This window comes from Geotrypetes seraphini, chromosome 1 (assembly GCF_902459505.1).
Source record: "Geotrypetes seraphini chromosome 1, aGeoSer1.1, whole genome shotgun sequence".
Classification (NCBI taxonomy): Eukaryota; Metazoa; Chordata; class Amphibia; order Gymnophiona; family Dermophiidae; genus Geotrypetes; species Geotrypetes seraphini.
Window position 1 is genome coordinate 489,197,514 of NC_047084.1, and position 15,332 is coordinate 489,212,845.

Genomic DNA, 15,332 nt, shown 5'->3' on the forward strand with positions numbered 1-15,332 from the left:
ACAATATTCAGATAACCACTTTGACAATTTAGGACAGAAAAGAGGCAACATTCCTTTATTTGGCAGCCTGACCTCTAGCAGTAATAGCACAATTTACAACTTTAAGGGTTACGGTGGCCATTTTCAAACCTAAGGCCAGGAGAGCAGAAATAAGTCCGTTAGACACCAAGGACCTCCGTTAGATCAGAGAATGGGATCATAGGATTGGATTGGATTTATTACATTTGATATACCACTTGTACGTGAGTATTAAGCAATTTACAATACTATTACATTTGAAATGAAGGTTCCAAAAACGATTACATTAGCAATAGAGGTTACAGTGATTCACTCCATCAGAAGAGATAAGAGAGGCAAGAGATCTACAAAGAGCATGTGAGTACAAGAGCCTATGGTGACAACTCCTCAGAGTGGAGATAGCGAACACATGAGGATCTTGTAAACCGTGTCGAGCTCCATTCTCATGGAGATGATGCGGTATATAAACTTAAGGTTTAGATTAGATTAGATTAGATTAGATTAGATCAGAGCCATAATGATCACTTAAGGATCAGAGACATTGCCGGAGGAAAACATTTACTGTTAGTGGGAAAATTTAATGTTAGTGGGAAAACTCACTCTTACACTAGGACAAATGTTTGCATACCGTAGGGTTCCATAGTGCTGTTGGAACAGAATTGTTTTCAATTGTTTCCGGAAGGAGAAGTAGGATATTCTCTTGATGAATCCTTGTGGCAGGAGTTCCAAAGATTTGGGCCCCGTATATGAGAAGGCTCTCTTTCTAGTGTGTCTGTGTGTGTGTGGGGGGGGGTTGTCTACAGGGGAGGGGGCTGTGATAGGACTCATCATTGCCAAGTAGTTGTAGAGTTATAGTGAGGGGGTTGAATGCTTTGGGGGATGGGGTAGTGGATCATATGTGGGAAGGATCAGGGAGGGGATCAGTTATTTTGTTTCATCTTTGGGAGGGGGATGAGTTTGAAGGGTGCTCAAGGGGTTCTGCTGGCTCAGGCTATGCAGAAGCAGGATTTAGAAAAGATGCTGCCATGTACATGTGGGGGTATAAATATATATATATATATATATTTGAGACTTGGACAAAATTTTGTTCAAAAATGCGGCATAAATATAGATGCCCTGACGGTCTGGGCATCCTGATGGCCTGGACGTCCAGCTAGAGAATTAATTTATAAATATATATAGTAACATAGTAGATGACGGCAGAAAAAGACCCGAATGGTCCATCCAGTCTGCCCAACCTGATTCAATTTAAAATTTTTTTTTTTTTTTTTTTTCTTCTTAGCTATTTCTGGGCAAGAATCCAAAGCTTTACCCGGTACTATGCTTGGGTTCCACCTGCCGAAATCTCTGTTAAGACTTGCTCCAGCCCATCTACACCCTCCCAGCCATTGAAGCCCTCCCCTGCCCATCCTCCACCAAACGGCCATACACAGACACAGACCGTACAAGTCTGCCCAGTAACTGGCCTAGTTCAATATTTAATATTATTTTCTGATTCTAAATCTTCTGTGTTCATCCCACGCTTCTTTGAACTCAGTCACAGTTTTACTATCCACCACCTCTCTCGGGAGCGCATTCCAGGCATCCACTACCCTCTCCGTAAAGTAGAATTTCCTAACATTGCCCCTGAATCTACCACCCCTCAACCTCAAATTATGTCCTCTGGTTTTACCATTTTCCTTTCTCTGGAAAAGATTTTGTTCTACGTTAATACCCTTTAAGTATTTGAACGTCTGAATCATATCTCTCCTGTCTCTCCTTTCCTCTAGGGTATACATATTCAGGGCTTCCAGTCTCTCCTCATATGTCTTCTGGCGCAAGCCTCCTATCATTTTCGTCGCCCTCCTCTGGACCGCCTCAAGTCTTCTTACGTCTTTCGCCAGATACGGTCTCCAAAACTGAACACAATACTCCAAGTGGGGCCTCACCAATGACCTGTACAGGGGCATCAACACCTTCTTCCTTCTACTGACTACGCCTCTCTTTATACAGCCCAGAATCCTTCTGGCAGCAGCCACTGCCTTGTCACACTGTTTTGTCACACTGTTTTGTCACACTGTTAATTCTCTAGCTGGACGTCCAGGCCATCAGGATGCCCAGACCGTCAGGGCATCTATATTTATACCGCATTTTTGAACAAAATTTTGTCCAAGTCTCAAATGGGCTATCACTGAAATGCTTTCATGTTTCCCTTATATATACTGATATTTGTCAACATTTGCTTATTTCTGATCTGAAGTTACTGTAATCGTAAAATGCGTTGAGTTATTCCAATAATAAAAGGTATTATCTTTACTTTGTTTTATTTCTAAATATTACCAAATAAACTATAAAAATGTTATTTGCTTACCTGTGACTGAACCCTGCGATTTAATATCTGAAAGTTATCTGAGACCCAGGTGCTAAGCAGTCGGACAACAGCTATTTTTAAAATGGAGTCAGATGTCGTATTCAAGAAGCTCTGGTTAGAAATGAAACATTTTGCTAAAAGGCAGACGGGCCCCATAAGCATTCAGTTCTATTAAAGTTCAGTTTAAAAAAAATCACCTTTGTTCTAACACGAATAAGCTTTTTACTTTATTTTCATCCCTCTGATCCCAATTAATTTGTTCCAGTGCCAAAAAAACCTGAGTCAGTGAACTCATGCTGTGACTTGATACAATGTCTTCTCCTCTATTATTCTATCCAATTTAACAGGGAGGAAGGTTAGTGGTTAGAGCTACAAACTCAGCACCCTGAGCTTGTGGGTTCAAATCCTGTACTGCTCCTTGTGACCCTGGGCAAGTCACTCAATCCTCCATTGCCCCATGTACATTAGATAGATTGTGAGCTTGCCAGGTCAGATAGGGAAAATGCTTGAGTTCCTGAATGCAAACTGCTTAGATAACCTTGATAGGTAGTATCTAAATACCTAAAATAAATATATATTTATATTAGAAAGAAATTATAAACAGGAACTCAAAAATCTGTCTGGCTACCTGTCTCAGAGGAAAATAACTCTCCGAAAATTTAACAGAACAGGACCAAATTCAATATGGGCGGGGCGGGGGAGGGGAATGATTCACTGAGTCTGAAAAATAAACCAGATTGGACCAGGAGTTCCACAGAAATAAAGTTCCCTGAAGTAATAGAATATGCTCCATGCAAACTGCCCCTCCTCTCTCCTCTTCCAGTCATAGACGCACCCAGAGCCAACACGCACAGACATACACCGAAGATCAAACAGATAACACTCCCCCCTACATGGCAACACCCACCTTCCAAGGTAACACAAACATACATACATCAATACATACAGAGAGGGGAGGGGTCAATCCCTTCGGCTACAGTGGAACACCCCCCACCCCCGCTACCATACCTATCTTCTCCTACTAGACTGGGTTTTAGTGAATCAAATGTATATTTTATTTTCTTTGTTGTAAATTCAACTATGATATCTACTGACTGAACTGCATACATTGACTCAGGAGTAATCTATGGAAATACTTTTTCGCAGATGCATGCAATAGTTTCCTGGTAGAGGTGGTGGAGACAAAGAATGTGTCTGAATTCAAGAAAGCATGGGTCAGGCAAGTGGGATCTCTTAGGGAGAAGAAAAGATAGTGGATGCCGTGGATGGGCACCCTAAATGGGCCATTTTTCCTTTATCTACCATCATGTTTCAATGTTTCACTCTGTTCCAGTTTAACCACAGATTAAGCACGAGCATGATCCTGGGCCCCCATTCCTGTTCTTTTATACACAAATTTATAATCTAAGGGATCAAAACTTATGGTAAGCACTTTTCTAAAGTCAAGGCTTTCATCATTGATTTTGTTGTAATATGCTCTGTTGCTCAGATTTGTATAGTAAAATCAGAATTGGTTGTTCACGAACTAATGCTGCATTAACAATTCTGAAACTCTGAAACTTAAATTCTCTCATTGCTTACGCAATGGCGACGATGTTTTGTGCTTTATTTTTAATTTCAAGAACTGGTTTCCCATTCACCTTTTCAATGGAGCATGCATGATGCATCCTATGCTTCAGAAAGTAACTTTTCGGGCTTTGTCAGTTGTGAATTTCTTCTTTATCTAATTCCTTGGCGAGGGCATTTTCAGTTGATAAAGTTGCAACCCATCCGGTCAATTTTACGTCATTGTTGTATGGAGATAAGTGGCTCAATGGTTAAGGCTACTTAGGGCTCCTTTTACTAATCTGCGGTAGTGTTTTTAGCATACGCTGCAGATTAGTGCGCGCTAAGCCCCGCGCTACACGGAAAAGCTGTCAGCTCAATGGAGGCGTTAGCGTCTAGTGCGTGCGGCATTGTAGCCTTAGTAAAAGGAGCCCTTAGTATTCTGCCTTTCCCGGGTGGTGGGTTCAAATCCACAGGAAACTCATATACATTTTCCAATCTATAATCCCCCATGAAGTTTCACAACCTCTTCTTTGACACATAAGTGATTTGGGGTTGTGGACAGGCGTCAAACAATCATCAACAAGACTGGAAGAGACAGTGGCATAGTGGTCAGAGCTTCAGCCTCAGCGCCCTGAGGTTGTGTGTTTAAACCCTACACTGCTCCCTGGGGCAAATCACATAATCCTCCATTGCCCCAAGTACATAGATAAATTCTGAATCCAGACAGGGAAAACGCTTGAAGTATCTGTTTATAAACCACTTTGAGCATGACTGTATAACTGCAAAAAAGGTAGTACACAAGTCCCAATCCCTTAATCCCCTTTATCATTTTCAACTTTGAGAAACGTCATTCAACACTGGCAATATAAGGACAATTCCCGGTGGCAGAAAAAAGATTTGGCAACGAGGCTATCAAATTGTTTGAGCGTATGAACTCTAAGGGCTCCTTTTACTAAGGTGTGCTAGCGTTTTTAGCGTATTACAGTGCGCTACACGGCTAGAACTAACGCCAGCTCAATGCGTTAATGCCCTAATCCACCTTAGTAAAAGGAGCCCTAAAATTCTCACTGGTGAATAGGTGCCTTCAATTTCTTTAAAGCGGTTTCACAAATATTTTAGTTTCTCAAACAAGCCTATCCCACAAACGTCCTTCTAATCACCATCTGCAAATTTACAAATCCATACAGTTCTTACATAGCTCATCATCACTCATTTTTGCAGGACGATTCAAATTGTACATAAATTGGAACTGATCATTAAGCTTAGCAATCAATTCAAATCTGTATTGCATTATCTAAAACACCGTTGAAAAAGCGGACTTTAAAATTTTGGTCACCATCACCTGTCGCTTCGTTTGCATGTTCATAATTAAACATCCTTTGGAGGAAAGGCAGGAGAGGGGAGATATGGTAGAGACAGTTAAGTATCTACGTGGCATAAATGCGAATGAAATTAAGCTCCAGAATGAAAGGGCGTAGGATGAAGTTAAGAGGCAATAGGCTGTGGAGTAATCTAAGGAAATACTTTTTAACAGAAAGGATGGTAGATGCATGGAATAGTCTACCTGTAGAGGTGGTAGACAGAAAAACTTTGTCTGAATTCAAGAAGGCGTGGGACAGGCACGTGGGATCTCTTAGGGAGAATAGGAGATAATGGATGCTGCGGATGGGCCGAATGGATGGGCCATTTGGCCTTTATCTGCCATCATATTTCTGTGTTTCCTTCTTTGGCGATGGTTTTCTTTTCTGCTCAAATTCTGGCTCACTGTTATGCATCATTTAATACACATTGAAGTTTTTCTTCAGTTTTATAGTTCTGAAGAAACTGAATCAATTTTCACAGCAGAGACAGCCTGTGATGCATTCAAACTGACACCCTGAAGAGCTTCACCTGTGATATTTATTTCCCTAAGGATATCATACTAAACAATCAAGCAGCAAATACATTTGAAGTTTTCAATTTTTTTCTAGTAGAGAACTTGCTTCTGACCTGTTCCTTGCAGCTGTTTGTACTGACACACTCCCTTTCTGACTCAACAAGATGTTTGGAGCTTATACGATATCCTTCAATTGGTATCTGTTTGATTTTAGTGCTTCTAAACGGCTGGCCCACCTGTTTCTTCTTAGACCCTTCAGTGTCAAACCCTTTACATGCTGCCTGAATTTGTCCCATTGTTGTGGAGATTATGAAAAAAAGAGAAAAATATGCTGTACTATATCAAAGAAAGTAACAGCTTCTGCACACCTGACTGTATCAGTGACCACCATATTTAGAAAACGTGAGGAACAGTGAATGAAAATTATTCATGGATTTAACACAAGTATTTGGTTTTAAACACCACTATGTTTTCCTCTCATATTTGCTCCAGCGTCATGGTGTTCTCTTAGATCAGATAACAGCAGCCCCAATTCTTGTAAAAGTTCTATAATTTTTTTCTGTCATTCTTGCTCCTGTTGGCATCAGTGAATCCTAAAAAATGCTCATGTATCTCCACATAACTTCCATCCTTGGCAATTGGCAATAGACACAAATCGTGCAATCATTGTCATTTGCTCTATGTGCAAAAGGTCCAGTGTGCAGTCAACAATCAGGGTGTAATATTTGGCAGCTTTCAACTGCCTAAAAATTTTGTCTTTAACAGTTTTACTGTGGTGGGTTCTTTGTTTTGTATTTTTCTCACATGTTCTTTCATTACTGGATCAAGCTGCATGAGAAGTTCCACAATTTTCAAACAAATTTCCATTGGTATCCTCATATAATTGGTCTGTATTACTTCATAAGGCAATATTTTGAGAGCCATGTAATTTTATTCTGGAAAAAAATGTTCAACACATCTCCAATGTCCCCTGCTTTCTTGAATTCAGACATAGTCTCCACCACCTCTACCAGGAGAATATTCCACATAACCACCACCCTTTCTATAAAAATGTAATTCCTTAGATTACTCCTGAGCCTATCACCTCTTAACTTCATCCTATACCCTCTCATTCTGGAGTTTTCCTTCATTTGAAAAAGGCTCACCTCCTGAACATTAATGCCTCGGAGATATTTAAGATCCTTGATGCAGCTCATTTCTGCCTTTTCTGGATACCCATCATGAAACACATGGGAGGTTTGCATAGAACAAAGACAATGTATACAAACCTCTCTGCCAGCCTTACATTACTGTATGCTGGCTGTCAGCATTTTGTACTGGCATAACCTGTGTCAGCAAAGGACTCTGGGATATTATATTAAACAATCTGACTCTGGGAATGCTAGTGCAGATAGACTAAATAGGTCCCTGCCCTTAATCCACATATCTTGAGTTAGAATGGGAGTATCTAGTCAGTCTGGATTTCTCAAGAAGATATGTTAACTATCAGTACTTGAAGAGAACAAAAGAAGTCAGACAGACTGATTACATCTACCATTCCATCAAGAGTGTCATACCTTCCTTCTCAATTAAGGGCTATTATCTCAAACAGATACTAACCCCCTCTTCTATTAAACTGCGCTAGCAGTTTTTAGCGCAGAGAGCCATGCTGAATGACCCGCGCTGCTCCCAATGCTCAAAGAAACTCTATGAGCATCAGGAGCAGTGCAGCTCCCTGCGCTAGAAACTGCTAGCACAGTTTAATAGAAGAGGCCCTAAATTATGGCATAGAGAGATGCTGGAAAATATGTTAAGATCAGTATTTACTAACAAAAAATGCTATTTTTTAAAAAAGACTCAAACCTATAAATGCAGACAAAAATCCTCCCCCTTTCTTTATTCCCTCTTGGTTCTCTTCTCCCCTTCTTCTCTCCCACCTCTCTCTCACACACACACACACACACACACACACACACACACAAACACACACACACACACACACACTCATTCATTCATGTAAGCTACATGCTCTGCCTGCTCTGGGAAAGCCATATTTTTTTTCTATACACATACAGAAGCAGCTCTATAACAAAATATATTTCTGTACATTAGTAATAAGCATATGTATGATGAATCTTTCTTTTAAAGACAAACAAACCACAGTGGAGATGTTCAATGATGTTTGTGTATGATTTTATTTCACAATTTAAAGAAATCTGTGCGATGGCTCAACACGTTTTCATTTCTGCTGTGTGTAGAGGTCTATAAGAATCTTTTAAAAGCATCCATAGTATTCTGCTGAGTTTTCCATTGACTATAGACTACATCATACAAGAGATATTACATTAGTAATAAGGCTCCTGAGGCAGGCCATATTGGCCGAAACATGTGCATGTCGAGCCATCGCACAGATTTCTTTAAATTGTGAAATAAAATCGTACACCAACATCATTGAACATCTTCACTGTGGTTTATTTGTCTTTGGTCAAATTGTGGAGGTTTTCTCCTGGTTTTTCTGACCGAATCTTTCTTCAAAGCATTGTATTTTTGCAATAACAAGCCTATTTTTAAAGAATATATAAAATATTCTCTTTATGCACCACCTGGCTGTTGTTTCATAATTTTACTTCTCGCTGTCTCTTTGAAGGATTTGAACCTAGAATAGAGGAGAATATACATAAAAATCACAAAACACACAAGGAAGAGCAATTGTGGCTGATAATATTTAACTTGCTATATCAGCTGTAGGTAACACAGTTATGCTGCTTTCCTAGTATTTTGTATTACTTTATTTGAATTATTTCCTCTTGATCTCCTCTAATATTGTAGACTAAATATCTAATAATTGTTTTACCTGATTTTATGATTTCATTATTATGTTATATTGATCTATTCAAGTTGTATGTATTTCGCTTGATTGAAATTTGAAAATTGCATAAAAATAAAAAATTTAAAAAACCCACAAAACATAAAATATTACATTTGACACACTAGACTGACTCTCTCATGTGTATTCACTGTGGATATCCAGAAAACTGGCCAGTATCCCAAGGAGTTGGAGAGGAAATAAATCAAACCAAATGCAAAATACAAAAGCACTATTAAATATTTCAAAACAGAAGCCAAGCCAAACGCAATCCAATAATTTTACCATGTGTTCTCAACCCAGCCCCAGGACATACCTTGGCATTCTGTTTTTCTGGACATCTATCACAAAGGCACATGGAAGGTTTGCATATAATAAAGGCAATGCATATAAATCTCTCATAGAACAAAGGCAATGTATGCAAACCTCTCATGTATTCACTGTGGATATCCAGAATAGTGCTGCCCGATTCACGATTCGAATTGATTCTCCAATTCACTTTGGGTGAATTGATTCGAATCGGTTTGTTATTGAAGAAAATCAGACTTACTGATTTGTTGGCCCCATTGCTAGAGACCCGTTTTGCAAAACCGGAAGTTACATCGAAGCAAGGACTCTGGTGGCAGAGGGAAATCCTGAATGGATTTCTGGCAGAGGGGCAGCAGCAAGGCTCTCTTCTCTCCTCCCTGGCCAAGCAAAAGCGGCAGTAGCGAATGCAATTCACTACCCTGACTACTCTGGGCGTCTTCTCTCCATTCGGCTGCCCAAGCAGAAACAGGAAGTTTTCACTGAGGGCGGGCCGCAATGAGGAGAAGACGCAAGGAGTGGTGGCAGGAGTGGATCGCTACTGCCACCGACAGACCTCTTCCCAGATGCATCCCTCCTGTCGGACTCTCTTTGGGAAAGGTGCGGGGGTGTGGTGGTGGTGGGAGCTTAGGAGTGCCAGGGGGGTCTACAGGTTTGGGGAGGTCTACTGATGTAGGGGGATCTGGAGAGGGGGTGTCACAGGTTGGGGGGACTGGGAAGTTCCAGTGGGGTGGTGGCAGGAGAGTGGCACACTGGCTAACCCTAACAAGGAAATGTCCTTGTCCCAGCCACTCCGATGGGTCTCACATTTATGTGCCTTAGAGAGATAGTGTAAAGCCTTTTTCTTTTCTGGCTAAAATCTTTAATAATTGTGCTACACCGCAATAAATATTTTGTGTAACATAAAAAAAATAAAATATAAAAAAGGTAGATGGAGGGTGAGGGGAGATTGGGAGTTGGTGGACTGGAGGAGAGATGGGGAGAAAGATAGATGGGAGAAATGAACTTGGTGGAGGGGGGAAGATGGATGGTGGAGGGGGGAGACGGACTTGGGGGAGATCATGGAGAGGGGAGATGGGGGAGGGATAGAAGAAATAAGGATCTAAAAACAGGAGAGGGAGAGATGGTGGACAATGGGATTTAGGGAGGGTGAGGAACAGAAAGGAAGAGAAATTGGACACAAGGGATGGTGGGGGGATAGAGATACTGGATAGGAGGGTAGTTAGAAAGAGAAAGGGAGAGCTGGTGGGGAAGGAGGGAGAGATGCTGGATGACAGGGTAGTTAAGAAAAGGAGAAAAGGAGAAATGGTGGATCTGGGCAAGAGATCCTGGCAAGCAAGTTATCAGAAGACATTTGTTGCAGAGCCTGGGACCAACATGATTTTAAAAATGACCAGACAACAAAAGGTTAAAAAAAAAATAATCTTATTTTCTGTTTTGTGATTATAATGTGTCAGATTTGAAATTTGTATCCTGCCAGAGCTGAGCTAGGATTTAACAGAGAGGAAAAGTCTTTTTTGTTTGCTTATTTTGTTTACACCACAGCACCATTGTGGGTAGGAGAGAGCAAAGAGGGCGAAGAGGCTATAAAATAAACTCACCAGGATGTTTGGAAAAAAACACCCAATTGGGTTTAATCGAATCGAATCGAAATATTTTTTCCTGAATCGGGCAGCACTAATCCAGAAAACTTAATTGGTCAGTGTCCCATGGAGAAGGTGAGGAAACAAATCAAACCAAATACAAAATACAAGAAACAAAATCAAACATTTCAAAACAGAAGCCAAGCCAAATGCAATCCAATAATTTAACCTTGTGTTCCTCAACCCAGTCCCCAGGACATATTTATGAGTGTGGATATTAGATAATTGGTCTTCTTAAGGTATTACATGTCAATGAGGGCAAAGAGTCAGATATATTCGAATAATAATAAGCTTTTGCTTTTAATGACAGGGGTTGCCATACAACAAATTACTTATAACTGGAAGAACTGGAGTAGACTGAATTATAATTTTTAGTGGAACTCACTGTGTCATATATCTAAAATGGAAAGAGTAATAGCTACACAGCAGGGGTATTTAAGGAAATTTCAAGATATGTGGGAGCTGTTAACAAAATATTGTAATGAATAGATGTCATTTTTCTCTTAAATTTATAAGTTCAATATTCAGGGAGGGGGGAATTTTTGTGTATCATCTTCTATATAGGATATTAAATATTTGTTATGAAAGGGTGGGAAGGGAGGGAGATATGGTTATGTGATTTGTATTGTTGCTGAATATTAAGTGATATATTTAATGTTAAAATATTTTCACTTGTTGTCACACTTATTGTAAGTTTGAAAATGAATAAAGATTTTATTTTTTTAAAAAAAGGTATTACATGTCTATTGGAAGATCCATAGTTCCAACCGAATTTTCTCCTGAAGAATTTGTTTCTTGATAGTTATCAAAAAACACAGTGCACAGTTCACAGTTCACCAGAAATTTCAAAGTCGATACTTAGCTTGCATACCTAATTCTTCTCAGTCACTGCATTTCAAACTCTCTACCATTATGGCTTACTTCATTGGTGTAAACGCATCATAGATTCCCTGTGACTTATTCCTCCAACTTCCCACTTAATGGTACAACTTCCAAGATTTCTACCATTAAGGCTTACTTTGTTGGTGTAAATGCATCACAGATTCCACTCTCCCTGGGGAAGATTCTCAAAACTTCGAGGTAAAAACCAACAGGCCACAGTCAAAGCCTTTCTTGTAACAATTTAAAAAAGCAAATCATTCTCCCCCAAAAGTGCATGCAAATGAGATTCGTGGAGCAGAGCGTAGGCTCGCTAAATTTACTTGAGATGAGAGTGTGGCACATTGGTTAAAGCTACAGCCTCAGCACCCTGAGGTTGTGGGTTCAAACCCACGCTGCACCTTGTGACCCTGAGCAAGTCACTTAATCCTCCCCATTGCCCCAGGTACATTAGATCGATTGTGAGCACGCCAGGACAGACAGGGAAAAATGCTCGAGTACCTGAATAAACTCATGTAAACCGTTCTGAGCTCTCCTGGGAGAATGGTATAGAAAATTGAATAAATAAATAAATAAGTCACTGGTAGTAGTGATCAGCACATGCACAGAATACACCTGCATATTAAAAAACAAACTAACAAACCCAAATAAAAGATCGGCAGGAGAGATGCCTACTCTCCCGCTGCACTCGCACACATCCACCCCTACCAGCGGGAGAGATGCCCACTCTCTCCTGCCATGCTCGCACAAATCCTTGACTCTATCCACCCACAGCGGGAGAGCCGCCCCCCCCCCCCGCAGCGGTAGAGATGCCCACTCCCTCCTGCCATCACCCCCCCGACAACTCCCCCGTGCCTCTCCCTACCTTATTCAGAAAGTCTGGATGGAGGATGCGTACCCTCTGGCGGGCAGGCCCGCCTCTTACAAAATGGCAGATCTTTCCATTCCCCGTGCATTCTGGGATGCATTGGGAAGGGGCATAAGGCCCTGCTTGGTCCAGACATCTAAAACCTCTCCCATAGAAGCTGAATGCCCAGGTTGTATATTATTTATTTATGAATTAGTGTCCTGCATTACATTTGGGCACATTTCTCCCATTTTTTTTCAGGTGGATTTGATTATTAAAGGGGCATGTACTGATGATTTTGCAGATATTGAGAATATGGTATGGTTGTTTAGTGTATATATATATATACCGTGTTTCTCTGAAAATAAGACCTAGTCGCCGGTGGCAGCAGCGCTCACCCCGTCATCAGCAATGCGACAGAGGAATGCCTGGGTGTGAGAAAGCTACAATGAGGCCTGTGCTGCTGACGATGTGGTTTGTTATAAGGTACTGTATTTCGGTCTCAAGGTTGGGATTTGGATGGGTGGAAGAGATAAAAGAGTCAGCAGGGAGGGGGGAGGGGTGTGCAGTGGCAGCAGGGGGGATGGTAGAGATTTAAAAATGATCCACGGTGGGATGGGAAGGAGGGAGGGATAGAAGCTGCAAAGGTTCTGATGCACAAGGGGAGGGAGGGATATAGTCTGCAAGGGTTCTGCTGCCCAGGGGGATGGGAGGGAGGAGGGAGGGATAGAAAGATACTGCACAAGGGGATGAGAAGGGTGGAAAGATGTTGCACATGTGGGGGAGAGAAAGGAAGTAGGAAGAATTGGGTTGGAGGAGAGGAAGGGAGAGATAATCATTGTACATTATAAAAAATAAGACCTCCCCGAAAATAAACCCTAGTGCCTTTTTTGGGCCCAAAATTAATATGAGTGTCTAATTTTGGGGGGAAACATGGTATATATATATATATATTAATCCACTTCAAACAGACATAGGAGAACTCACGCACCATTCACACACCCTCCAACCAAAAACGTCAAAAGAAAAAAACTGTTCGACAACCTCCTAGCCATTTGAGCTGCAACACTCGACCCCCAACTCTACAACCAATTGACATCGACCACAGACTGCAAAACCTTCAAAAAGAAATAAAAACCCTTCTATTCAAAAAACACATAAAACCGAACTAACACAATCAAAACTGTCCCAAGCATCACCTGCAACTACTCCATATGTACTTCTGATGTCATGACAATTCAGACATAATTTATGTTATGTTATGTTTGGAATATAAGAAAATTTTCACTGCCTGTTTCTATTCTGACCATTTATTCCGTTTCATGGTCATTACAAAAAATATTTTTTTACATGGGGGGGGGTGTCAAAAAATGATTGGTCCCGGGTGCCACATACCCTAGGTACGCCACTGGCCGACAGGCCAGTTTTTGACATTTTTCTCTTTCGATTATGAGCCCTATATATATATACTATATCAGAAATTCTACTATACTGTACACACACACACATATATAGAGGGGATAAGTCTATGTCACATTATTGTCGAGGTTAAAAATTAACCAGATAATCTCAGGAGAATGAGTTCTAATATCAAAATTCTAAAGTCACAACTTACATATATATATAAATTGTGACTTTAGAATATATATATAAGTTGTGACTTTAGAATTTTGATATTAGAACTCATTCTCCTGAGATTATCTGGTTAATTTTTAACCTCAAATAAACAAACAAACAAAATAGAGGACTAATAATAACAAGAATTCTTGCTGTTCTATACCGCTCTCAGAAACCTGTAATGTTCAAAACACATAAGTGTCTAAACACCACTCATACAGGTAAATGGTATCTTTCATTGAGCCGGTATTTTTATGTGCAAAGCTACAAATGTGCAAAAAGCTATAATAAAGTGCTACGTGAAATAAATAACTTTAAAAGGTATCAAAAATTCGCACTTAGCTTTTGTATGAGCTTGATTTGTAGACAATCATTGTAGTTAACAAAAAATGGCTAAACGCCATGGTTTAAAATTAGTGATATGGTTAAAATGGTTAAAAATTGGCTAAACGCCATTTTTTGTTAACTACAATGATTGTCTACAAATCAAGCTCATACAAAAGCTAAGTGCGAATTTTTGATACCTTTTAAAGTTATTTATTTCACGTAGCACTTTATTATAGCTTTTTGCACATTTGTAGCTTTGCACATAAAAATACCGGCTCAATGAAAGATACCATTTACCTGTATGAGTGGTGTTTAGACACTTATGTGTTTTGAACATTACAGGTTTCTGAGAGCGGTATAGAACAGCAAGAATTCTTGTTATTATTAGTCCTCTATTTTGTTTGTTTGTTTATTTGGATTTGACTAAGAGGACTTAGTCCATTTCTGTGGTTAAGCATATCACTAATTTTTAACCTCGACATTGATGTGACATAGACTTATCCCCTCTTTTACGAAACTGCCATAGCAGTTTGTAGCGCGGGGAACTCAATGAGCGTCCGCAGGAGCGCGAGCCATTTACCGTGGCTCCCCGCGCTAGAAACTGCTATCGCAGTTTCGTAAAAAAAATTTAGAGGCTAATACACTAATATAGAGAGCACGGAGCTCGATGCATCGGTTTACCGGCTAGTCCTGAAAAAGACATTTCTTCTGCTACCAGGTGTAGGGACATGGACCTGGGTCCGTCCTTCACCTCTAACCTCGATATCACAACGAGAAATAAAGTCTATTTTTGGGAAGGACTAATGTGAAGGGGTTGTGAGGTCTAAAATATTTATTGAGGAAAACAAAAAAGAAATCCTCATGGCTTTCAGGGAGTGAATAAAATAAATAAATAAATAAAACAGTTTCAGGGAGTGAATAAAATAAATAAATAAAAAAACCCTAAAAAGAAACTGGGATGGGGGGGGGGGGGGGTGAAGCATAACCGCGCCTGACAGCCAGGTAGGCGCAGCATGCCGCGGGCGGCCCCGCCCCTTCAGCATACAGGAACCAATCAGAGCCTGTCTCAGCAGGCT